Raw genomic sequence first — 27,500 nt, forward strand, 5'->3', positions numbered from 1 at the left:
GGTGAGTTAATTGATAGCATGACTTGTGGTCTACATTCTCAACAGAATGTCATGTTTCGGAGTGATGTCATAACATATGGTTGGAGGTCCAAAAGTTTTATGCACTAATTTCATGACCACAACCCGCTCCTCTCCTATACAGCAAATACATAGACCTAAGGGCAATGTTTGCCTCACGCAATAACAGTGAGCGTTGCAAAAACGAAATTGTGATTTATGTAACATTTCTTTAACAATGTCTAGGAGAAGAAGAAAACTATTCAATCAAAGTTTACGTAAACAGAACAAAAAATGAATTGCACTTAATAGCTAGTCACCCTATTCGGAACTCTCCTTGGATAATGCACCATAAACAGTAAAATTTCAAGAGTTAAGTCAACTCCTACGGAGTCAAATTTAAGACTATTTTGGGGTTTACCTGGTCCAACCCCATTTTGTGTTAACACTACTCTGGTAATGGTGTTGATATTTTTGGAGTTAAAACGACACTAAATTAAATAAATATTCAACTCTCAGAGAGGTGCTTAAATTTTACTCCAACTGCCATTTTACTGTTTTCAGAGTTTTATTTGTATTTATTTTTTACAATCAACTACAGCAGAGTACATTTCTCTTTCAGGTTGACTTCCTTTGAGTTACAAGGGTGTAAGGCCTTATTTGAATATTTCTTAATGTGTCACATTATGGTGGTTTGCAATGTGATTTCCAACCTCTGTTGGAATCCAACTCGCAGGAAGATATACAGCACTTTTACATCACCACTTGCATTTAGAGCTTCTGTCAGAGTATGGCAAAAAAATACAGCAGGAAGATATACAGCACTTTTACATCACCACTTGCATTTAGAGCTTCTGTCAGAGTATGGCAAAAAAATACAGTACATGGAGACTACCGACACCATGTAAACTGGAACAATATCTCACTAGGGTGTATCAATTGCGCCGGACAGAATGGAGGCCGTTTTACAGGCTCCTGACCAATTTTGCTATTTTTTGTATTTTTTTAACGTAACTTTTTTCGTAACTTTTCTTGTACATAATATGTCTGCCGTTGTTTCCTATGACCGAAAAGAGCTTCTGGACATCCGAACAGCTATCACTAACCTCAATTTGGACGAGGACTTCTACTTCAATGACCCGGACCAGGCCCTAATCCCCAACACTCGTAAAAGGCGAAAACGGCACTATAGAGGCCCGTGTGCGGGCACCCTGGTGAGACTACGGCGGCTAATGTATAAATCTAGAGTCTCGAGTTAGAATACCTCATGACAAGCTGTAGACCATACTATTTTTATCAATAGAGTTTTGATCTGTATTTTTCGTAGCAGTCGATTTACCATCACAAACCGATGCTGGCACTAAGACCGCACTCAATGAGCTGCATTGGGCCATAAGCAAATGAGAAAATGCTCATTCAGAGCCGGTGCTCCTAGTGGCCAGTAATTTTAATGCAGAAAAACAAAAATCAATTTTACCTAATTTCTACCAGCATGTCACCTGTGCAACTAGAGGGATAAAAACTCTAGATCACCTTAACTCCACACACAGAGACGCATACAAAGCTCTCCCCTGCCGTCCATTTGGCAAATCGGACCATAACACTATCCTCCTGAATCCTGTTTACAAGCAAAAACTCAAACAGGAAGTACCAGTGACTGGCTCAATACTGAAGTGGTCCAAGGATATGGATGCTAAGGTACAGGTCTGTTTTGCTAGCAAAGACTGGAATATGCTCTGGGATTCATCTGATGGCATTGAGGAGCTTACCACATCAGTCACTGGCTTCATTAGTGAGTACATTGACAAAGTTGTCCCCACAGTGACCATACAAACATATCCCAACCAGAACAGCGAGCAGCCCAGTGACGCAAGCCAACCAGACGAGCTAAATGCCTTCTATGCTCGCTTCAAGGGAAGCAACACTAAACCATGTGTGAGAGCACCAGCTGTTCCGGACGACTGTATGATCACGCTCTCTGTAGCCGATGTGAGTAATACCTTTAAACAAGTTAACATTCACAAGGCCGCAAGGGGCCAAACGGATTACCAGGACATGTACTCAGAGTCTGCACTGACCAGCTGGCAAGTGTCTTCACTGACATTTTCAACCTCTCTTTATCCCAGTCTGTAATACCTACATGTTTCAACCAAACAATCATAGTTCATGTGCCTAAGAATGGCAAGGTAACCTGTATAAATGACTACCGCTCCGTAGCACTCACATCTGAAGCCATGAAATGCTTTGAAAGGCTGGTCATGGCTCACATCAACACAGTCATCCCACATACCCTGGACCCACTCCAATTCTCCAATTTGCATACTGCCCCAACATACCCACAGATGATGCAATCTCTATTGCACTTCCCACCCCCCCCCCTTTCTCATTAAGTTTGCCAACGAAACAACGGTGGTAGGCCTGATCACCGACAACAATGAGACAGCCTATAGGACGGAGTTCAGAGACCTCACAGTGTGGTGCCAGGACAACAACCTCTACCTCAACGTGAGCAAGACAAAGGACATGTTTGTGGACTACAGGAAAAGGAGGGCTGAGCACGCCCCCATTCACATCGACGGGGCTATAGCAGAACTGGTCGAAAGATTCAAGTTCCTTGGTGTCACTAAGGACGTATCATGGTCCAAACACACCAACACAGTCGCGAAGAGGTCACGACAATGCCTCTTCCGACCTCAGGAGGCTGAAAAGGTTTGGCATGGGCCCTCAGATCCTCAAAAGGTTCTACAGCTGCACCATTGAGAGCATCTTGACTGGCTGCATCACCGCTTGGCATGGCAACTGCTCGGCATCCAATCACAAGGCGCTACATAGGGTAGTGCGTACGGCCCAGTACATCACTGGGGCCGAACTCCCAGCCATTCAGGACCTCTATACTATGCGGTGCCAGAGGGAGGCCCTAAAATTTTTTAAAGACTCCAGCCACCCAAGTCATATACTCTTCTCTCTGCTACCGCACGGGAAGCGGTACCGGAGCAGCAAGTCTGTTACCAAAAGGCAACTGAACACCTTTTACCCCCAAGACTGCTGAACAGTTAATCAAATGGCTATCTGGAAAATTTACATTGACCCCCTTTACTATTTATTTCTTTGTCTTAATAGTGTTGCACTGATTCTATGCACACTCACCCCAACACACACACACACACACACACACACACACACACACACACACACACACACACACACACACACACACACACACACACACACACACACACACACACACACACACACACACACACACACACACACACACACACACACACACACACACACACACACACACACATGCATACTGATGCCACAAACACACACACACACATCGACACACTTTACATACGCTGCTGCTACTCTGTTTATTATATATCCTGATTGCCTAGTCACTTTTACCCCTCCTCACATGTACATACTGTATTACTCTTTGTATATAGCCTTGTTTTGGTTTTATTGTGTTACTATTTCCTTTTTAATTTGGCAAGTATTTGTCTTACTTTTTAACTCTGCACTGTTGGGATTGGGCTCGTATGTTAGCATTCCCTTTAAAGTCTATACCTGTTTGTCACGTTCCTGACCTGTTTTCTATTGTTTTGTATGTGTTTAGTTGGTCAGGGCGTGAGTTGGGATGGGCAGTCTGTGTTGTTTGTTTTATGTGGGAGTGTGTTGGTTAATTAGCCTTATATGGTTCTCAATCAGGGACAGGTGTTATTCATTTCCTCTGATTGAGAATCATATATAGGTTGGCTGTTCTCACTGTTTGTTTGTGGGTGATTGTCTTCCGTGTCTGTGTCTGTGTCTGTGCACCACACGGGACTGTTTTCGGTTTGTTCGTTTTATGTAGTCTATTCCTGTTCGTGAGTTCTTTTGTGTCTTTATGTAAGTTCCATGTTCAGGTTTCGTCTACGTCGTTTTCTTATTTTGTAAGTTATTCAAGTGTTCTTCGTGTTTCGTCTTTATTTAATAAATTCATTATGTCATCATACCTCGCTGCGTATTGGTCCACCGATCCTTCTCTCCTCTCCTCGTCCGAGGAGGAGGAAGAGCTAGAGCACCGTTACAGAATCACCCACCAACCTAGGACCAAGCGACGGGGGAGAGCGCAACAAGGAAACCAGGACTCGTGGACATGGGAGGAAATATTGAACGGAAAAGGACCCTGGGTTCAGACAGGGGCAGATCGCCACTCTATTGAAGAGAGGGAGGCAGCTAAAGCCCAGGAGCGGTGGTTTGAGGAGGCAGCAAGGAGACGTGGCTGGAAACCCGAAAAGCCGGTGAGTAAACCCCAAAAATTTCTTGGGGGGGGGGGGCTTAAAGGGAGAGTGGCGAAGTCAGGTAGGAAACCTGCGCCTACTCCCTGTACTTACCGTGGAGAGCGAGAGTACGGGCAGACACCGTGTTACGCAGTAGAGCACACAGTGTCTCCTGTATGTGTGCATAGCCCGGTGCGGGTTATTCCACCTCCCCGCACTGGTAGGGCTAGATTGAGCATTGAGCCAAGTGCCATGAAGCCGGCTCTACATATCTGGCCACCAGTGCGTCTCCTCGGGCCGGCTTACATGGCACCAGCCTTACGCATGGCGTCCCCGGTTCGCCTACATAGCCCGGTGCGGGTTATTCCACCTCCCCGCACTGGTCGGGCGACGGGGAGTATTCAACCAGGTAAGGTTGGGCAGGCTAAATGCTCAAGGGAGCCAGTAGGCCTGCACGGTCCGGTATTTCCGGCGCCACCTCCCCGCTCCAGCCCAGTACCACCAGTGCCTACACCACGCACCAGGCTTCCTGTGCGTCTCCAGAGCCCAGTTCCTCCTCCACGCACTCTTCCTGTGGTGTGTGTCTTCGGCCCGGTGCCTCCAGTTCCGGCACCACGCACTAAGCCACCTGTGCGTCTCCAGAGCCCTGTATGCACTGTTCCTTCTCCCAGCACTCGCCCTGAGGTGCGTGCCCTCAGCCCGGTACCTCCAGTTCCGGTACCACGCACCAGGCCTATAGTGCGCATCGAGAGTCCAGTGTGCCCTGTTGTTGTTCCCCGCACTAGCCTAAAGGTGCGTGTCCTTAGCCCGGTACCTCCAGTTCCGGCGCCACGCACCAGGCCTATAGTGCGTCTCAGTCGGCCAGAGTCTGCCGTCTGCCAAGCGGCGCCTGAACTGCCCGTCTGCCAAGCGGTGCCTGAACTGCCCGTCTGCCAAGCGGCGTTGGAACTGCCCGTCTGCCAAGCGGTGCCTGAACTGCCCGTCTGCCAAGCGGCGCCTGAACTGCCCGTCTGCCAAGCAGCGCCTGAACTGCCCGTCTGCCAAGCGGCGCCTGAACTGCCCGTCTGCCAAGCGGCGCCTGAACTGCCCGTCTGCCCAACGGCGCCTGAACTGCCCGTCTGCCCAACGCTGTCTGAACTGTCCGTCTGCCAAGCGCCGCATGAACTGCCCGTCTGTATTGAGCCTTCAAAGCCGCCCGTCTGCCATGAGCCTGCAAAGCCGCACGTCTGCCATGAGCCTACAGAGCCGTCCGCCAGACAGGAGCCGCTAGAGCCGTCCGCCAGACAGGAGCCGCTAGAGCCTTCCGCCAGACCGGATCAGCCAGAGCCTTCCGCCAGACCGGATCAGCCAGAGCCTTCCGCCAGACCGGATCAGCCAGAGCCTTCCGCCAGACCGGATCAGCCAGAGCCTTCCGCCAGACCGGATCAGCCAGAGCCTTCCGCCAGACCGGATCAGCCAGAGCCGTCAGCGAGCCATGACCAGCCAGAGCCGTCAGCGAGCCATGACCAGCCAGAGCCGTCAGCGAGCCATGACCAGCCAGAGCCGTCAGCGAGCCATGACCAGCCAGAGCCGTCAGCGAGCCATGACCAGCCAGAGCCGTCAGCGAGCCATGACCAGCCAGAGCCGTCAGCGAGCCATGACCAGCCAGAGCCGTCAGCGAGCCATGACCAGCCAGAGCCGTCATCCAGCCATGACCAGCCAGAGCCGTCATCCAGCCATGACCAGCCAGAGCCGTCATCCAGCCATGACCAGCCAGAGCCGTCATCCAGCCATGACCAGCCAGAGCCGTCATCCAGCCATGATCCGCCAGAGCCGTCATCCAGCCATGATCCGCCAGAGCCGTCATCCAGCCATGATCCGCCAGAGCCGTCATCCAGCCAGGATCCGCCAGAGCCGTCATCCAGCCAGGATCCGCCAGAGCCAGCCAACCAGGATCCGCCAGAGCCAGCCAGCCAGGATCCGCCAGCCAGCCAGGACCCGCCGTCCCTCAGTCCGGAGCTGCCGTCCCTCAGTCCGGAGCTGCCCCTTATCCTGGTGCTGCCCCTTATCCTGGTGCTGCCCCTTATCCTGGTGCTGCCCCTTATCCTGGTGCTGCCCCTTATCCTGGTGCTGCCCCTTAGTCCGGTGCTGCCCCTTAGTCCGGTGCTGCCCCTTAGTCCGGTGCTGCCCCTTAGTCCGGTGCTGCCCCTTAGTCCGGTGCTGCCCCTTAGTCCGGTGCTGCCCCTTAATCCAGTGGGGTTAATTTGGAGGGTGGCCATTTGGAGGAGGCTACGAAAGCGGGTAGTGACTATGGTGGGGTGGGAACCACGCCCAGAGCCTGAGCCGCCACCGTGGATTGATGCCCACCCAGACCCTCCCCTAGACTTTTTGGTGGTGCGTCCGGAGTTCGCACCTTGAGGGGGGGGTTATGTCACGTTCCTGACCTGTTTTCTATTGTTTTGTATGTGTTTAGTTGGTCAGGGCGTGAGTTGGGATGGGCAGTCTGTGTTGTTTGTTCTATGTGGGAGTGTGTTGGTTAATTAGCCTTATATGGTTCTCAATCAGGGACAGGTGTTATTCATTTCCTCTGATTGAGAATCATATATAGGTTGGCTGTTCTCACTGTTTGTTTGTGGGTGATTGTCTTCCGTGTCTGTGTCTGTGCACCACACGGGACTGTTTTCGGTTTGTTCGTTTTATGTAGTCTATTCCTTTTCGTGAGTTCTTTCGTGTCTTTATGTAAGTTCCATGTTCAGGTTTCGTCTACGTCGTTTTCTTATTTTGTAAGTTATTCAAGTGTTCTTCGTGTTTCGTCTTTATTTAATAAATTCATTATGTCATCATACCTCGCTGCGTATTGGTCCACCGATCCTTCTCTCCTCTCCTCGTCCGAGGAGGAGGAAGAGCTAGAGCACCGTTACCCTGTTGTATTCGGCGCATGTGACCAATAACATTTGACTTGACTAATGGTTGCTATAAATCTAACCACTTATGGATTATTTTACAAAAATGCATGTTTCTTATCTTTGTGTGAAATCAAAAACAATCAATATATATATATATATGCGAAAACACAAATATTGAAACAAACAATTAAAAAAATTGACCTGCCCCTCCCACATCTGTGGATAACGCCATAGATTTAACTCCCTGTCTCTGGTTATTCTTAACCGAGTTAAAAGTACTCCGTCATAATGAACTCCAGTTATCAACACTAACTCAAGGGAGCATATCACTCTCTTGAGGGTTAAAATAACTCCCAGTAGAGTAAATGAACACTGTGATTTGAACTATCGTTGATTTACTGTACCTTAATTTCAAACATTACGTTTCCCCCCCTACTGGAGAAGTCCTTTAAACCACAGCTCTAAGTAAGTAAAGGATGTGAATGCTTTGCCTTTGTTTAGCGCTGCTGCTTGTTTAATGGGACTTTGCTAAGCATGCATAATTAAGAGCAGGCTGAGCGGTAGCTAGCGTTAGCGGTTGTGACGGCTGGTGGTGGTGGGGCTGAGGCTAAGCTCTGGGGGGCTCTGGGCTGCTAGGACCATGATGGAGCACCACACTGCCCCAAACATCCATTCAGCACCCACGCGCTCATTAATCCTGCCAAACTCCACTTGTTACCCGCACGCACAGGAAATCATGGGATAGGTAAACACGGAGCGGGCGCGATCCATCACCCACCCATACACAAACACGCACGCTGATAAACACAAATACACACACGCTGATAAACACACATGTACGCACACTCACTGATAAACACATATTACACACACACACACACACACTGATAAACACTTAATGTATATAATCACATACTGAAACTCAAACAAACATGCACACAACTGCACACGCGCGCATGGTCGCTCACAAACACAACAATTATAGAGCCTCTCAAACTCAAAATGACCACATTAGGCCTATTGGTTTGGGTAATACCCATCACAAACAGGGATCGTTTTTTTAAAAATTGGGTGTTTCTAAAGTAATGTTGCCCGTGTATGATGGACATAGATTGTCGAATAACATATAGATAGAGTTAAATATTACACTAAAAATAGTGTTCTCATAATGCACGTTGCTCAGAAATACTTCCAATGTTAATACTGGAAAGGTCTACTTGGTTCAGTGGAAAGATATATTGCAACAAGCCTACGGAAGAATCAATAGAATGTGACCTCAGTTTGCCCTCTGCTTGAATGGAGAAGTTATGGGACGGCACAGGCCTTGATATTAGCTTATTTGATCTGTATTTTCCAAGACACAACAGCTGTCTCTGGCTACCCACTCTCTCTCTCTCTATTTTTTCCTGTCCTTGTCACCCCCTCCTTCTCTTTCTCTCCCTCCCTCTCCCTCTTTCTCTCTCACACAAAAACACAAACACACACACACAGATGATGACAAATGTTGTTGTGCGAGGACAGTTACACAGCTCAGTGGGTAGACACATTCGTAGAACAGACCTCCTATTTCTATACACCTATCTGACAATATAATTTACACTAGCCATCAGTACATAACATGAAATATCTCTTTGACAAGGGGAATAATACCATTCACACGTACTCATTCAGCTAGGAAAGATTTTCACTTAATGGACTCAAGCTTGTTTTGCTTTTGTTTTACCATCCTGTATTCAAAATGGCCACCCTTGCACAGGACAGATTACATATGCTCCCCTGCTGCTACTCACATGCTAATAAACTCCATTACAAGGCCTGTAAAAAGGCAGCATGTCCACAAATCAGTCTCTCTCTCTCGCTCTCACTCACTCACTCACTCAATCCCTACATCACAGCACACACACCCAGGTGGCTTCCCCCACCCCCAGCACAGCATTAAATAATGCTTCCCCCACCCCCAGCACAGCATAACCTCTCTGAAACACACACACACAAACACACATACCTCCCCCTCTCCCTCTGTCCTTTGTCTCTGCTCCCGTGCAGCTGCATGCAGTTGATAATATTTACCCAGGGAAGTCGTGGTCAAGTGACGGCGCCTAGCCAGGGCAAAGGTCAGAGGACACAGAGGGGGATCAGTGGGGAGCAGGTTCAGGTTTGGGTGAACTGAGGTCAGGGGTGACTGGTCTGGGAACAGGTCAGACTGAGGCTACTGGCTGGCCAACAGGGTCACTCTAGAGGGAATATGTTAGTATGATAAACTGGTCTAAGACCAGATTTCCTCTTTGGTTATAACCTTAATAATTGTAGGATTAAGAATAGAATCTGACACAGGATAATTTCTAACTACACCGTGCTGCACAGCCCAGTAGACAGATGGAGAGTACTACTGTGGCTCTACCTGCCTCTCACCTCAACTCACAGCTCACAAACTGTTATACAGCAGGGGCCGCGTACACTGTCAATCACTGGTAACCTCTCCATCACTGAAAATCACAGAAAATACGCACACACGCACCTACTTACCCACCCACACAGCCCATCACATGCACATACATACACACACGCACCCACTCTCCTACCCACACACACACACACACACACACACACACACACACACACACACACACACACACACACACACACACACACACACACACACACACACACACACACACACACACACACACACACACACACACACACACACACACACACACACACACACACACACACAGAGCCCTGGCACCTGGAGTGACGATGCCATCAGGGAGTAGTAAAGCATTACCCTCTGTGTGGCTGGAGCCTCTCCAGAAATAGCCTCTGTAATGTATTCTCAGTGCAACCGTCGCTGTTGCACAATGGTGCCCTTAATAACACTCCATTTCTGTTGGCATAAATAAGGGCTGCATTTCCATCTTATTCATGCAAATGAGCGCGGGGGCAGCCTAAACAGGTAGTGGTTATATACTGTTGTGTGTAGTAGTGGTGGCGTGATTTGGGGGGGGGGGTTAAATAAGGTTACGTTTAGGCATTAACTCCAAATGTTTACGGTTAGGGTTAAGTTCAGACATTAACTCCAAATGGTTAAGGTAACAGTTAAGGTTTGGAATAGGCTTAAAACTAAAATATCAAAAACAACTTTATATCACTGGATTCAAACTTTGGAATCAGAGGCAGATGCTTATCCACCATCCCCGTCCACAGCAGACAGCGCTGCGGTGAGAGACGACGTCACATAACCCATACCTGCGCCATTACAGGGGGCAGCCACCAAACCAATATAGATCCTAGCTAATGTTTCTCTAGAGAGATACACAAAATACAAATACATACATACAAGTCCCAGTGAGAGAGAGAGAGGCAAGTAGGCCTCTCAGCCACCATCTCACTCAATCTCATTGGCTCATTCCTTATGGTGTGATTGGAAGTCATTGGTTCATTCAGTACAATGATAATGAAGACTTGTCTTGAGACCAAAGAGGCTGGCCGTAAGTCATTCTGAAAATGCATTAATTGACTGTAGGGTGTTGTGAAAGACTGCCACACACACAGCTACTATAGTCATATGGAGGGCGAGGTTCTATGTTGGGTGAGGTGGTTGTGGAGGTGGAGAAGGGTGGATGAGGAGGCAGAGAGGGAGAGGATATTATAGGAAAGGAGAGGAGAGGAAAGCCAAGGTTTACGAGGGGTGGATGGTATACTTAGAAAAAAGGGTTTCCGAAAGGGTAATTCAGCTGTCCCCATAGGAGAAGCCTTTTTGATTCCAGGGAGAGACCTTTTTGGTTCAACGTAAAAACCCTCTGTGGAAAGGGTCCAAAAGGGTTCTACCTGGAACCAAAAGGGTTCTAGCTGGAACCAAAAAGGGTTATTCAAAGGGTTCTCCTATGAGGACAGCCAAATCATTTTTTCTAAGAGTGTAGTCAGATAAAACAGCTCGCCTCTCTCTGAGGAAAGGTTAATGTCTCTCACTATCCCTTTCTCTAGCCCCCCCCCCCCCCTCTCTCCCTTCTGCTCTCTCTCTCTCTTTCTGCTGTGGTGAGTTACAGCAGACCTGGGCTGCATTAGATTAAATCATAAATTGCCCACTCTATACGTATCTGCGTCTCCCTGTCTCTCCCTCAATCCCTTTTATTCTACCCCCTTTCCATCCTCCAGCATTTGCTTTTGCCCCCTCACTCCCTCTATCTTACTCTTATAATCATTCTCTCGCTGTCCCCTCCTCTCTCCTATCCTCCCACTTCCCCCCCCCGCCCCTGTATTCTCTACTGTTAGAGTACTAGTAATCTCACAAGCCATATTCAAAGTCTCGAGGGAACCAGGGATGTTAGGGCAGATGAGTGTGGGTGGGTGGTGTTGGAGAGCCTGTACAGTACGTAGAGAAGAGTGGTCACAGTGACCTTCTGATCTCAATGCCCTCTGAACCCTACTGAGGGAGACTACAGTATGTGTGCAATAGGATTTGGGCAAGGTAGGTGTGTGGGTGTGAGAGGTGATGTGTGAGAAGTGTAGAGGGTTGAGCAGTAGGTGTGGAGGAGGCCGCTCAGAGGAAAATCATCCGATCGCTGGGGGCACCACAGAACCGGCAACGCTCGGCAGGACTAGAGGAGCCAGGGAGGGTCCCAGTGAACCAATACACCCCACCGCCACCGCCCACGTCGCAGCTATAGAGAACAAAAAATATAAAGTGACCCTGCCACTGCCAGCTCTTTTTTTCTCCCCTCTCCACTCTCTCTCTCTCTTGCCCCGTCTCTCTCTGACTCACCGTGTGAAATCAAATTTCCATGTGGCTCCCGTATCTGTTGCACAGCGAGGTGATTTATCAGGGATGCAAAGAGCATGCAGAAACAATCTTTATTACATCCATTTCCTGCTTGTCAGCCGGGATCACGTTGGCTGTTCATTAAAGGCGCGGTGCAGGTGAGGAGAATGCCTCCCGATGCCTTGATAGATTGTCTGCTCCCCCGCCGTGACAGCGGCTGGATGGATTGAACAGCGGGGGGGGGGGGGGGGGGGGGGGCAATGGGGGGCGAGGGGGAGGAAGAAGGGGGAGGAAAAGCACTGACTCCAGTCACTCCCCCTGTCAGAAAGATTTTTACAGTGTCATTTTATACCAAACAACTAGGCTACCCACATACACACATCTCAACCCTATAACAAGAGCAATCATGCACTCACACACATGGACGCAAGAGTGGATATATCATCTGTGCGCGAGCATACACACACACAAACAGACACACGCGCATACGCACGCACGCACGCACCTTTAAAGGATGGGTTAAACTGAAGTCAAAAGCCCACTTACATGCCATACAAACACACACACTTAGAAACGACCACAAACACAAAGTGTTAAGACTTGTACCCTGTAACCATTTCCACTCGTGTCATGCTCAAATATTGTTATGGAATCTCAGGTACTATGAAACAAAATGCTTGTATGTGGATATACTGTATGTAAAAGGCTCATTTGGATAAAACACATTCAACAAATATGCCCTTGACATGAAATAATACAAAGTAGGATGCAATTAAATAAATCAAATGTGGAAAAATGGATGTCTTTATTATTGCATTGCTATCATTGCATGAGTCAATTAACTAGCAGCACTACAGATGCATCATACTACTAATACTTTAAGTCACTACTAACCCCAAGGTGACCATATAAATGCTTGTCATGTAAGTAATGTATACCTACTGTATATTACTTCAATTAGCTAAGGCGGTATGGCAATACAATACACAATATACAGTGCTTCTACGTAAGCTTCTTGTAAATGGTGTTATACCGTATCGTGCCATGACGTTAGAACGTGTTGATTGCTCCATGACACTTCGTAAGAGTCTGTGAATGCTAATAACGGTATTATGTCTACTAGATCAAGATCACTTAGGAATATTGGTCTCAAATACTGTACCTCTGAAATACAAGCAAACACCCACCTATACACAGGACCCTGGAACTAAACCCCTCCCTCTGCAACTGGATCCTGGACTTCCTGACGGGCCGCCCCCAGGTGGTAAGGGTAGGTAACAACACATCCGCCACGCTGATCCTCAACACGGGGGCCCCTCGGGTGTGCGTGCTCAGTCCCCTCCTGTACTCCCTGTTCACGCATGACTGCATGGCCAGGCACAACTCCAAACACCATCATTAAGTTTGCCGATGACACAACAGTGGTAGGCCTGATCACCGACAACAATGAGACAGCCTATTGGGAGGAGGTCAGAGACCTGGCCGTGTGGTGCCAGGACAACAACCTCTCCCTCAACGTGATCAACTCAAAGGAGATGATTGTGGACTACAGGAAAAGGAGGACCGAGCAAGCCCCCATTCTCATCGACGGGGCTGTAGTGGAGCAGGTTGAGAGCTTCAAGTTCCTTGGCGTCCACATCACCAACAAACTAGCATGGTCCAAGCATACCAGTCATGAAGAGGGCACGACCAAACCTATTCCCCCCCAGGAGACTGAACAGATTTGGCATGGGTCCTCAGATCCTCACAAGGTTCTACAGCTGCACCATCGAGAGCATCCTGACTGGTTGCATCACTGACTGGTATGTCAACTTCTTGACCTCCGACCGCAAGGCACTACAGAGTGTAATGCGTACGGCCCAGTACATCACTGGGGCCAAGCTTCCAGCCATCCAGGACCTCTATACCAGGCAGCGTCAGAGGAAGCACCTAAAAATTGTCAAAGACCCCAGTCACCCTAGTCATAGACTGTTCTCTCTGCTACCACACAGCACGCAGTACCGGAGCGCCAAGTCTAGGTCCAAGAGGCTTCTAAACAGCTTCTACCCCAAGCCATAAGACTCCTGAACATCTAATCAAATGGATACCCAGACTATTTGTATTCCCTCCCCCTCTTCTACGCTGCTGCTACTCTCTGTTATTATCTATGCAGTCACTTTAATAACTCTACCTACATGTACATATTACCTCAATTACCTCGACACCGGTGCCCCAGCACATTGACTCTGTACCGGTACCCCCTGTATATAGCCTATTGTTATTTTACTGCTGCTCTTTAATTATTTGTCCATTTTACTTCATATTTTTGTAGGTATTTTTCTTAAAATTGCATTGTTGGTTAAGGGCTTGTAAGTAAGTATTTCACTGTAATGCTGTAATGTTGTATTCAGCGCATGTGGCAAATAAAATTTGATTTGATTTGAGATAACATGTCACCTTTGCAGCCTTTCTCCATCCAACTGAGTTCCTATTATCTCTGTTCCAATGACATGCAAGGACAGTGGTGTATGGTAGGTAGGGAATGGATGTTTGAGTGCACTAGGGGTGAGATGAACAGTGGCCAATCAGTGTTGACGGTGTGGTGACAGGGACACTCTGGGATGGCGGGGCATCACCATTAGCTGATTAATCTGCCCAGCACTATGGATCACTTCTCATGATCATCATAACATGACTAAATTACTTCCGTTGATGTTGAAGTGCAGTGCATTGGACGTGAAGAATTGTGTTTTTTGCATTTTATGAAGTTCCCTCTCCTTTCACGTGATTTGACCAAGGACTTTTAGTTTCATAGATCGTCTATTACCGTGTATTATAATAACAATATATAGGCACTGGTTGAAGCTCAGTGTTACATTTAAATCTCCCTACCATCATATCTAAGCCAATATGACACCAATCTCGATCAACTTGATTGGAGGTACACAACACACTCCCCGCTTCTCGTCATGAGCCGTCTGTCCGTTACCGAAAAATACATATCAGATTTTGTAACAGGGTCGTTAGAAATGGAGTTTTAAGAGTATTCTAGACGTCTGATTTAAACGAGACTATAGCGTCCACAAAGTGACTTAAACAATGCCAGATTGACTAATTTGTAAGTGGAACAGTTTTTATTACATTTATAATTTATCGCTCTCACATGCACATTTCCGTCTGTTAAATAACCAACGATGTGCTACCTTTTTGTAGCATTTCTGAGAATGCTGACATCTTCTTTAGCCGAAGCTCAGAATTCAATAACACCAGGTCGGTTGCTCTGTAACAACGCAGCTGCTTGCACCATGCTGCCAGTCATAGAAGTGTATGTGAACAAACTAAGGCTGTATATAGCTCGCTATATGTTGGTATTCAAGCTGAGGTTAATCAAGAACTGTTTCAAACATGTGTAGAATAAATTCCAGATCTGGCATACACTTTCTCTCCTGCCGTCTTGTCTTTTCTTATTCTCCACATTTGTGCTGACTGATCAACACAGTTTCAAATGACTTTTCAGTGTGTTCACAGAAAATCTGAAAATGCCAAACACAAGTAAAAAGTAGTCAGGGGGCTGCACATGGTGCATCGGGGTACAACAACATCAGAATCATTGCTTGCGTGACATGCTGTGTGCCAGCCTGGTCTCATAGATTAGACGTAACATAGTTCAAGTAAATACGGGACACTGAAATTAGTATCATATGTTACGTTTGGCTGTATATATTTTTGATATATGCTTATTGTAAATGTGCATTATTGTTGCATTACCATCTTTATTGCAGAAAGAAATACAAATACAAACATCACTTCATTAAGCGGCACGTTATTTTGACAGAGAGGCAATGAACTGTCCATTGTTTAGCACAGCAATTGATAAAACAGTGATTCTGAGCTTAATTCAATATTACACAGGTCAGCTAACAGTTAAAGAAATCAGGAACACAGACAGACTCTATCTATCTGAGCTGCTGTGTCCAACACACCACCAACTGTTGTATGTTGGGCACCTACTGATTCGATTTGTTCTATGACATGTATTGCTAAAATAAAGACGAAAGGAAATACAGGCATGCAGCACGTTACTACAAGACAAAACAGCTCAATCAAGCCTGATGGTCTTGTAAGTATAAAAGCAAAGCTTTTTAATTTAAAAAAGTATGAAAATGTAGCGTAATTGAATAATGTCTCACTGGGGTGTGTGAAGAATCCAATACTTTACCTTGTATGAGGTACAAATCACATTATTGTGGAAGCACCTCTGCTAAGAGTATGAATTAGGCTGTTTGAGAAGGTTTGAATCCTAAGCAACCTGCCTACACTTAGTTTGAAGTACAATACCAACATAGCTACTGTAGTAGGTCAAAGCTGGGCGCTGGAAAACCTTGGTAGAGCATGGGTGGAATAGGCTTTGTGGTGCCCATGTGAATTTCTTTCTATTTTTTGCTTCAGACCAATGCCCATTCTCACTGTTTTTAACTAACTGTCTAGGTTTAAGCCACTAAATACAAACATTCAGATTGAATCAAATGATGAAAAGTTATGTTTTTTTCATATTAGTAGATAATCCATGACATACAGTACAATAATTAGAATAAGTAAAATATTGATATAAAGTATCATACTATTTTTATAATATAATGTTGCAGTATAAAACAATTATGAGTGGTTGAAACACACACTCAGACAAACACACACACACACACACACACACACACACACACACACACACACACACACACACACACACACACACACACACACACACACACACACACACACACACACACACACACACACACACATGTAGCACATACCCAGATTGGAGGTGGCGGGGTACATTTGATAGAGCTCTGTGCAAGAATAGTCTCAGGCTCTGATTACATTACATCTAAAAGAGAAGGATGGAGATAGAGGAGGGAGGAACGGAAGGAAGGAGAAGAGGTGGGCACCTTCGCTATTAAAATCAATAAGCATTGATTTAAAGGTGGCTAAAGGTGATGTGTGTGTACATGATCCTTCAGGTCTCTGAGTCTGACTCTCAGACATACTAGAGAGATAGGGAGAGGGAGAAAGAGAGAGGGGATAGAGAGAGACCGCGAGAGAGATAGAGAGGAGTGCATTTAGAGAAAGGTAAGGTGACAGCTTGGCAGAAACAAAATGAAAGAAGGAAGGAAGGAATAAAGAGAGATAAAGAACAGAGAGAAAAGAGAGAAAGATGGAGGGAGAATTCATGCTTGGTGGAATCAATACAGAGAGGTGGAACATAGAACAATGGCCTCAAAGGAGAGTCAGTGGTGCAGGTCTAATACTCTCTCTCTCTTCCTCTATTGTTTTCTTTCATCCTCTCTCACTCTCTCTCCTGGTTCTTTTTCATCCTCTCTATGCTTAATCTCTCCCTCTCTCTCTTTCTCTGTATCCTTTTCTCTCGCCCTCTCTCACTCACTCCCTCTCAGCATCCTTCTCTCTCGCCCTCTCTCACTCACTCCCTCTCAGCATCCTTCTCTCTCTCTCTCTCTCTCTCACTCACTCCCTCTCAGCATCCTTCTCTCTCTCTCTCTCTCTCTCTCTCTCTCTCTCTCTCTCTCTCTCTCTCTCTCTCTCTCTCTCTCTCTCTCTCTCTCTCTCTCTCTCTCTCTCTCTCTCTCTCTCTCTCTCTCTCCATCTCTCAGTATGCAGAGCAGACAGGAGTCGTCCGCCTACAGCAACCCTGCCATGACACGGAGCCACTTCCTCATGGAAAACAAATCTCACACAGCACAATTCAGCTACACACATGCGCAAACACACACACTGCCATACATGCTTTCACACACACACACACACACACACACACACACACACACACACACACACACACACACACACACACACACACACACACACACACACACACACACACACACACACACACACACACACACACTTCTCCATTTCTATCAGCACTTGAGTGTACCCAGGCCTTAATTAGTTCTTGATGAATGAGCCCAGAAGATGCTGTCCTTTCATTTCCCTTGTTGCCAGATATTCCACTAATCGTAGTGAAAGGTATCCTTATTGCGCTGCTGTGACTGAGAGGCGACCAGTACCAGCAACTCTGATTGGCTGGCTTGGCTAAATAACACCACTCTATTCCAACAGAAGAAGAGGCGGATGGGATAAGATACACACAACTTTTACACTGACTCCCTGACTCACCCCTTCACACTTTCTACACATCTTCTCGAATAAACTACTTACACGATCCTCTCCTCCTATTATAAAAACAGATGTGGACGGATAAATATACACATCTGAAACACCTTGTATTAGTCCTTAGCTAATACAATAATGATACTTTTTTTCGACCCCTTTATTATGTTAATGAAGGCAGAGAATCCACAGGAGAGGAGATTAAAATACAAACAAATAAATAATGATGTTCATTAATACAGAAAAAAAATGCCCTTGTCTCTGCCCTGCATGGCTGAGCCACGTTCAGTAGGCAATGGCTGTGGAACTTGCAGATATAAATGTCATGAATGGAGTTGATGTGATTCCTTATTCTATGTGTCATAGAGGCATGTTATTCATTTCTATCTGTAGAAATTGTGCGCTGCTTAACGTGGCCCCGTCTTGTATTGGATTGGTCGTGACTTTACCGTCATCGACGATGCTGACCACCACTCCATTCCCTGTGATGTTTCTGCTCCACACTGGCATCACGTTCAGGTCAAAGTGACTGGAGCTGTATTGGCCATGGTTGAACTGTAGATAAACACAGGTATATAGAATAAAACACAGTCACAGTCACAGTCACACACACACACACACACACACACACACACACACACACACACACACACACACACACACACACACACACACACACACACACACACACACACACACACACACACACACACACACACACACACACACACACACACACACACATCATAGTCATATATATGTCACATAGATAATAGCTATAAGACAAAACTTGTACACTCTTGGAGAAAAGATAACACCTAAAAGGGTTCCTACTGCTGTCCTCATAAGAGAACCCTCTGAAGAACCCTTTTTGGTCCCAGGTAGAAACTTTTTAGTTCCAAGCAGAACCATTTTGGGTTCCATGAATGACCCTTTCCACAGAGGGCTCTACATGGAACCTAAAAGGGTTCTACCTGGAACCAAAACGTTTCTACTACTGTACTATCACATAACTAATCATATGTTCATGTCCCTCACTTATGGTCATTTAAATCCACTTCTTACTCCCTCATCTGCTCACTCCCTCTCCTCTCTCACTCCTTAAATCACTCACTCCCGTAGTGCTATTTAAATCCATTCAGGTAGGGAAGCCTTTTCACCCTCTTCTGTTCAACACTCTGCCACCAAAAGGCATCACAAAACTTACCTTAGTGGCCACTGAATCTCATGCTACGTAGAAGTTGAGAACAAAAGCGGGTTGGTAAGATTAGGAGAAATGCAGTCATTCAAATGGGGGGAATGTGTGTGTATTTTTGTGTGCATGTGTGTGTGTGTGTGTGTGTGCGTGTGTGTGTGTGTGTGTGTGTGTGTATCCGTCCATGTATGCGTGTGCATTTGTGTGTTTTCTTCAGTGTGTGTGTGAGAGTGTATACCCGAGCCTCACAGCCCCTTGACTAAACACAGTGCTGAAAAGGTTCAGGGTAGCGCTCGAGGGAGGCCCTACTCTCCACACATCAAAACAGCCTCCATAACACACCCCATGTGGCGAGGAGAGAGAGTAGAGAGAGCTAGGAGCAGAACTACCCATAAGCCTCTCCGCTACCCACAACCAGCACACAGCGCCCATTCAGTCACACACACACACAAACACCGTGAACCCACACGGGCACAAAACAAACAAGAGCCTTCCCCAAAATGTCAAACTCCCTCACATGCACAAAGACAATTTGATATTTAAAGTGAGTGTTTTGAGAGTTTTCTATTCTGTTGTTGTTCTCAGAATGAAGAGAGAGGGGAAGAGAGAGACATACAGAGAAGTGGAGTGGAGAGAGGGAAAATAAAGTGAGGAGAAGAGAAAAAAGGGAGAGACAGCGAGAGAGAGAGATAAATAGAGGTAAAGAGTGAAAGTTAATGAGCGAGGGAGGAGGGATGGAGTGAGAGGAGAAAAAATGGGGAAGAGAGCAAAAAAGAGATGTAGAGCGAGAGAGAGTGAGCGAGGGAGAGCAGCTCAGATGAGTCTAACTAAACACAATAGATAAATAGTGCTCTGTGGGGGGGGGGGGGGGGGTGCGCCAGGGGAGCAGCACTGCTTTGTAGTGGAAGAAGAAAAGGCCTGCCAGATGAATGGAGCCAGCGTCCACCATTGCAGGCCTGGCCCTGGGGAATCCACCAGCACACTGGGGGACGGCGCTCAGTATACGGGCGGATACACACACACACACACACACACACACACACACACACACACACACACACACACACACACACACACACACACACACACACACACACACACACACACACACACACACACACACACACACACACACATACATATATATACACACACACACACACACACACACACACACACACACACACACACACAGAAATAAGTGCACACACACTTTCACGCATACAGACAAATCCACATACACACACACACACACACACACACACACACACACACACACACACACACACACACACACACACACACACACACACACACACACACACACACACACACACACACACACACACACACACACACACACACACACACACACAAGTAACTTACATACAAACCCACACACATAAACACAGTGGCGACCCGTCATTCAGGGCAGGTGGGGGAGAACCCCACCTGTTTTGAGCCCTACATTTTTAGCAAAAAACGAAAAAATAATTGGGGGGGGGGGGGGGGGGGCTTGCCTGTTTGCATGTTATTTTGGCATTAATACGTGTCACATATCAGTTTGCAAACAATGTAAAAAATAAAGATATATCATTGAGTTGATAAAGCCACATACAAACATGGTCTCTATTTTGTTTTCATGAGTAAGGCAGCTCCAAAATGCAGGTGTTTCAGCCTAGCTCAGTGCTTTCTGTGGTGGTGGGGCAAGCCAGCAGAAAATACAGAGCGTTGTGCCGTGATTAGCTCAGTGTTCTGTCACTCATGGGGACATAACGTCAAATCCAATCGACTTCCCCCGAAGTTGGTGCCTCTCCTTGTTCGGGCGGCGTTCGGCGGTCGTCGTCACCGGCTTTCTAGCTGCCACCAATCTACATTTATTTTTCCATTTGTTTTGTCTTGATTGTACACACCTGGTTCCCATTACGTTATAATGTATTCCCTATTTAACCCTCTAGTTCCCACATGGTGTTGTGCGTGTTTGTTCTTTGTTTAGTGTTCAAGACTTCTGTGAGCTGGTGTGTTTTCCCTGCGTGGAAATGTTGTTGTTTCTTTTCGAGTAAAGTACGTCTTTTACTCAGTTCTGTGTCCTGCGCATGACTCCGTCCTAACCACTGCACATTGACACATGACACCAAGTCTAAGGGTAGAGTTAGAAAATTCTAGCCCCTTGGGTGCTGCCATAGAGTTACATTAGAAGTGCCCATCCAAGAAGACAAACACACACTATGAGATCAGATACAGTAGACATACACACACACACACACACCACATCTGGTCCTGGCAGGCTACCAACCCTGGGCAGATTACTGACCCTCAATCAATATCCATGTCCACTAGAGGCTGATTAAACAGAACAGATAAAAGAGAGTGAGAGAGAGAGAGAGCGAAAGCGAGAGCGAGAGAGAGAGAGAGGGAGAGAGAGAGAGAGAGAGAGAGAGAGAGGGGAGGTAGGGAGAGAGGAAAGAGAGAAATATGGAGAGAAAGAGATGGGGAGAGAGAGGAATTATGTACAGATTTTAGTCAGGATAAACCTCTCTAGCCTGACCATATGAAACCTGGAATTACCTCACATCCAAAAGAGAAAAGTCTTTCTTTCTTTGTCTCTCTCTCTACCCTCCATCTTCCCCTGAGAACTGACCTGTCAGTCATTCGTTGCCATGGTTCATCAGAACTGGGGACATAGCCCACCCCTCAGCCACAGGGCTGTCAGATTAGCAGTTTAGTGTTTTTAGTCATGAATGTTGTTCTGGAGGCAAGTCTGCAGAGTGCCCACTAGCTGGCATGGCCACAAAGTCATAAAATAGGATTTAAACCTAACCCTTACCTTAACCCCAACCTTAAACAGACTGCTAACCCTAATGCCTAACCCTAACCTTAAATTAAAGCTGCAAAATGTAACTTTTTGAGCGACCTGACCAAATTCACATAGAAATGTCAGTTATAGATCTGCCATTCTCATTGAAAACAAGTCTAAGAAGCGATAGATCTGTTCTATGTATGCTATTTCTAGGCTTCCCCTTCTTAAATGTGTTTTTTGTGTCTTTTACTTTCGGTTTTGTACACCAGCTTCAAACAGCTGAAAATACAATATTTTTGGTTATTGAAAATATATTTCACAATGGTTTAGACGGTACAATGATTCTTGTTTTGTAATATAAACTGAAATTAGGCAAATTATTACAATTTTAGCAACCAGGAAATGGTGGAGCGATTTCTGCATATTTCATCTTTAAGACCAAAAAGTATAGACAATTTTGACTTTGCAGCTGGCCCGTATAGCGGAAATCACTCAGTTCTGCCTCCAGGCCAAGATTCATGACAATAAACGTCAACCTGCTTCAGATTACACACTCACATGTCAATCAAAACTCACAGCTATATTGATTGGTTGTTCAGTTCAGCCTTAGGTGTAGGGTTGTGGAGTAAATGATTACATAATGAGTTACATGAAATCTCATTACAAAAAAACTGTAACTGTAAACAGTTACGTTACCGGCAAACATATTGTAATCAGATTACAGAGAATTTTGAAAACGAGAATTTTGAAAAACTAGATGATTACCTGTTGGATTACTTTTAAATTGAGAAAGGATGTTTGAAAAAAATACATTATGACACCTTTCTCTTTTCTCAATGGCATTCAATTCAATATTGAAAAAAGGCGAAGTTTAAGTTTGTTCCATCTGAGCGAGTCAAACCACAAGTCAGAGACCACTATGATGACACACCAAATACGTTTGATGGCTCGTTTTTGTCTTCTTCTAATGCCTCATATGGGGGAAAGTAATCCAAAAGCAAGTGAAAGTAATCAGATTACGTTACTGAGTTTGGGTAATCCCAAAAATTACGTTACTGATTACAATTTTGGACAGGTAACCAGTAAATGTAATGGATTACATTTAGAAATGAACCTACACAACCTTGTGTGTGTACTTGTTTGCCTGGACATGTGAATATCTGTATGATACACTACATGGCCAAAGGTATGTGGATACCCCTTCAAATGAGTGGATTCAGCTATTTCAGCCAAACCCTTTGCTGGCAGGTGTATAAAATCAAGCATACAGACATGCAATCTCCATAGACAAACATTGGCAGTAGAATGTCCCATACTGAAGAGCTCAGTGACTTTCAACGTGGCACCGTCATAGGATGCCACCTTTCCAACAAGTCAGTTTGTAAAATTTCTGCCCTGCTAGAGCTGCCCCAGTCAACTGTAAGTGTTGTTATTGTGAAGTGGAAACTTCTAGGAGCAACAACGGCTCAGCTGCGAAGTGGTAGGCGACACAAGCCCACAGAAAGGGACCGCAGAGTGCGGAAGTGCGTAGCGTGTTAAAATGATCTGTCCTCTGTTTCAACACTCACTACTGAGTTCCAATCTGCCTCTGGAAGCAACGTCAGCACAAGAGCTTTGTGAAATGGGTTTCCATGGCCAAGCAGCTGACACAAGCCTAAGATCACCATGTGCATTGCCAAGTGTTGGCTGGAGTGGTGAAAAGCTCACCGCTATTGGACTCTGGAGCAATGGAAACGAGCTCTCTGGAGTGAACATCTGGCAGTCTGGCGGACGAATCTGGGTTTGGCCAGGAGAACACTGCCTGACCGACTGCATAATGGTGCCTGACTGCAATAATGGCCTGGGGCTGTTTTCATGGTTCGGGCTATGCCCCTTAGTTCCAGAATCTAGACGATTCTGCCTTGGGGAAGGCCCTTTCCTGTTTTAGCATGACAATGTCACCATGCACAAAACAACTTGACTGGCCTGCACAGAGCCCTGACCCCATTGAACACTTTTGGGATGAATTGGAACACTGACTGCCTAATCGCCCAACATCAGTGCCTGACCTCACTAATACTCTTGTGGCTGAATGGAAGCAATTCCCCACATCATTTTTTTTTTTTAAGTAGGCAAGTCAGTTAAGAACAAATTCTTATTTTCAATGACGGCCTAGGAACAGTGAATTAACTGCCTTGTTCAGAATGACATATTTTTGCCTCGTCAGCTCGGGGATTCAATCTTGCAACCTTTGGGTTACTAGTCCAATGCTCCAACCACTAGGCTACCTGCCACCCCATAAATGCTCCAACATCTAGTGGAAAGCCTTCCCAGAAGAGTGGGGCTGTTATAGCATCAAAGGGGTGAGCAACACATATTACAGCCCATGATTTTAGGATGAGATGTTCGATGAGCAGATGTCCACATACTGTACATTTGGCTATGTAGTGTATGTGTGTGTGCAAGTGGGTTTGTATGTGTGTGTGTGTTTTACTACATACACTATACTATGCTTCCCAGGCCTCATGCTGTTCACAGACACACACACACACACACACACACACACACACACATACACACACACTAACACACACTCTGGGAGAGACCCACCAGTTCCCACAGCATGGGCCAGAGAGGGTCGTTGAAGGTCAGGACATGACCCAGTTGGTCTTCAGTCTTCAAAGTGTCCTGTCGACGGCTGGGTAACTCACTCTGCTTCTCCTGCAACTCTGACAGACAGACAGACAGGAACATATAGGAGATGTGGGTATGAATAAGCTCTACAATTTAGTGTTAGCCTATGAGCGAGCTAGCACGCAAGCAGCACTTTTTATACATGCTCTAAACTGTTTACATGAGTTTTTTAATCCATTGAAATGGGGATATTTCCTTATTTTAGCCATCGTGTGTGTGTGTTTGTGTGTGTGTGAATAAGTGCCTGTATTTGTTTTGGTGTATTTATTTTGCTGTGTATGTGTGCGCGCGAGTGCGCACGTGCGTGTTTGTGTGTGTTTGTGTGTGTTGTTGTTGCTGTGTACTCTGAGACCAGGAAGTCCCTCCTCTCCACCCAGTGGTGAAAGGCCTCCCAGAATTCCCATCTCTCTAGTGATGTGGAATACTGCCACCAGATTACCATAGCATTACCATATCATTACCATAACATTACCACAGCACAGCTTGTGTTGGTGTCTGTGGACATGATATCAGCTCATCAAGAGATTCACCTCACCCCACATATATCACACACACTACCACTCTCTCTCCCTCACTCTCTAACTCGCTTTCTCTCTCGTTTGCTCAATCACTCTCTTTCTCTCTCGCTCAATCACTCTCTCACTCACTGTCTGCCTCTCTCTCATCACTCTCTCCGGCTGCACATCTCTCTCTCTCTCACATTGATGTGCGATCAGTGTAGGTAGTGAAAATGAATGAAAAAAGAACTGTAATGAAAAATCTATGAATATAGATTTGATCAATAATACATTTCTTCATGTTTTTCCTGCATCATTTTTTTATATTTCTGAACACTGGTACAAAATGATCTGGTACAAAATGCGCAAGGCCAGCGGAAAGGCAGCCTTGCCGTGTGCCTGCCTTTTCAGTCCTTCAAACACAATGCAAGGCATTGACATGATTTGCGCCTGCGTGTTTCTACCTTATACTGCCAGCTAACGGACCCCCGAAAGGCAGGCATAGTGCTTCTCTGCCTTTCATGTGTCAATATGTCCCTAGCCGGCCTTAGAGCTCACTTCTCTCTCTTCTCGGTCAGTCTTTCTTTCTATGTTTCACTCTCACTCCCCTTGCTGTCTCACACACATACACCCTCTCCCTCTTTCCCTTGCCCTTTCCCTTCTCCAGGAGCAGAGAGAGAGTGAGGCATGTCCACGGCTGGAAGCACGTCCCAGTCTGCAGAGAGAGAGAGAGAGAGAGAGAGAGAGAGAGAGGAGGCTCACCGCAGCCCTACGTGAGTCATCACACACTCCTGCAAACCCACCCACAACCCCCACTCACACAAAGCAAAGAGAACACATACATGCACACATATGCTTAACGTTACATACGTGTAGACACACATACACAGACACGCAATTACAAAACCAAGCCTGTGCAAATACACACACGTACACGGTATACGACACACACACAAACACACATATATTCTCTGTCTCTTAGTGATAACTGTGGTGTAGGTCCAGCCCTCTGATAACAGCTCTCTTGTCTCTGTAGTGAGTCTGTTGTCTCTGGACCCACCTCACCTAGAGAACCAACACACAACACAGATTAACATAAATACAACATTAATACAACCACAACCATTAAAGATGCATTATGAAGAAATCACTCCACCATTTCCTGGTTTCTAAAATTGTAGTAGTTCGCCTAATTTTAGTTTATGTGACAAAACAAGCAAGTATAGTGTAGAGAATCATTGTACCACCTAAAATATTGTACCGCTATCTAAAATATTCTACCACTGTGAAATATATTTTCCATAACCAAAAATATTGTATTTTCAGCTGTTTGAAGCTGGTGTACAAAACCGAAAATAAAATACACAAAAACCAAACTTAAAAATGGTAAGCATAGAAATGCAGCACATAGAACAGCTCTACCACTTCTTAGACTTGCTTTCAATGAGAATAAAATATCCATAACTCACATTTCTATGTTAATTTTGTCAGGTAGCCCAAAAAGCTACATATTGCAGCTTTAATACATTAATACAGAATGATTTTCCTTATAGGAATCCAATGTTATTTGAACGTGAAAACATTTTTTCCATTGTATTTGTTGGTTGCCTATACACTCCGATGGTATGCACATTTTACAGAATGTGGCAAAGTATTAACAGAAAACACAGCAACGACCTGGTGCTAAGGCTAACCTTCTAATGCTAATATTAGCCCTAAAGAGTGTAGGAGCAGAGGGTGGATGGGACCGGATAGGACACTGGTCCCCCTGGTCTGGGGTCTCCATTGGGGACGGGCCAGGGAACAAAGGAAGCCTTTGATGCCACAGCTATCCCTCCTCATCAGTTCAAAGGGATGTTCTCTCGCTCTCTTTCTCAATCAATCTTTCCAGCTCTCTCACCCAGGTTAAACACAACAGCCCTAAAGAAAATCCCCTCTCCAACCGACCTGCATCACTCACGTCTCTCTCTCTCTCTCTCTCTCTCTCTCTCTCTCTCTCTCTCTCTCTCTCTCTCTCTCTCTCTCTCTCTCTCTCTCTCTCTCTCTCTCTCTCTCTCTCTCTCTCTCTCTCTCTCTCTCTCTCTCTCTCTCTCTCTCTCTCTCTCTCTCATACACACACAAACATGCACGCACAAACACACATATACACACTCAGCCTGGATCTCTTTCATGGGTGGGCCTAGTCCTCATGAAGGTGGGCCCAGTAAATTATAGAACACCCATTCACTCGCACACTCGCGCGCACACGCACACAC

The 27,500-nt window shown here is 45.9% G+C and overlaps 1 pseudogene; it reads right to left on the minus strand.

The window, feature by feature from the left end:
• LOC139572614 (PC3-like endoprotease variant B) overlaps positions 1–27,500 on the minus strand; it is a 143,462-nt pseudogene that overhangs the window by 94,316 nt on the left and 21,646 nt on the right.

This window comes from Salvelinus alpinus, chromosome 4 (assembly GCF_045679555.1).
Source record: "Salvelinus alpinus chromosome 4, SLU_Salpinus.1, whole genome shotgun sequence".
NCBI lineage: Eukaryota > Metazoa > Chordata > Actinopteri > Salmoniformes > Salmonidae > Salvelinus > Salvelinus alpinus.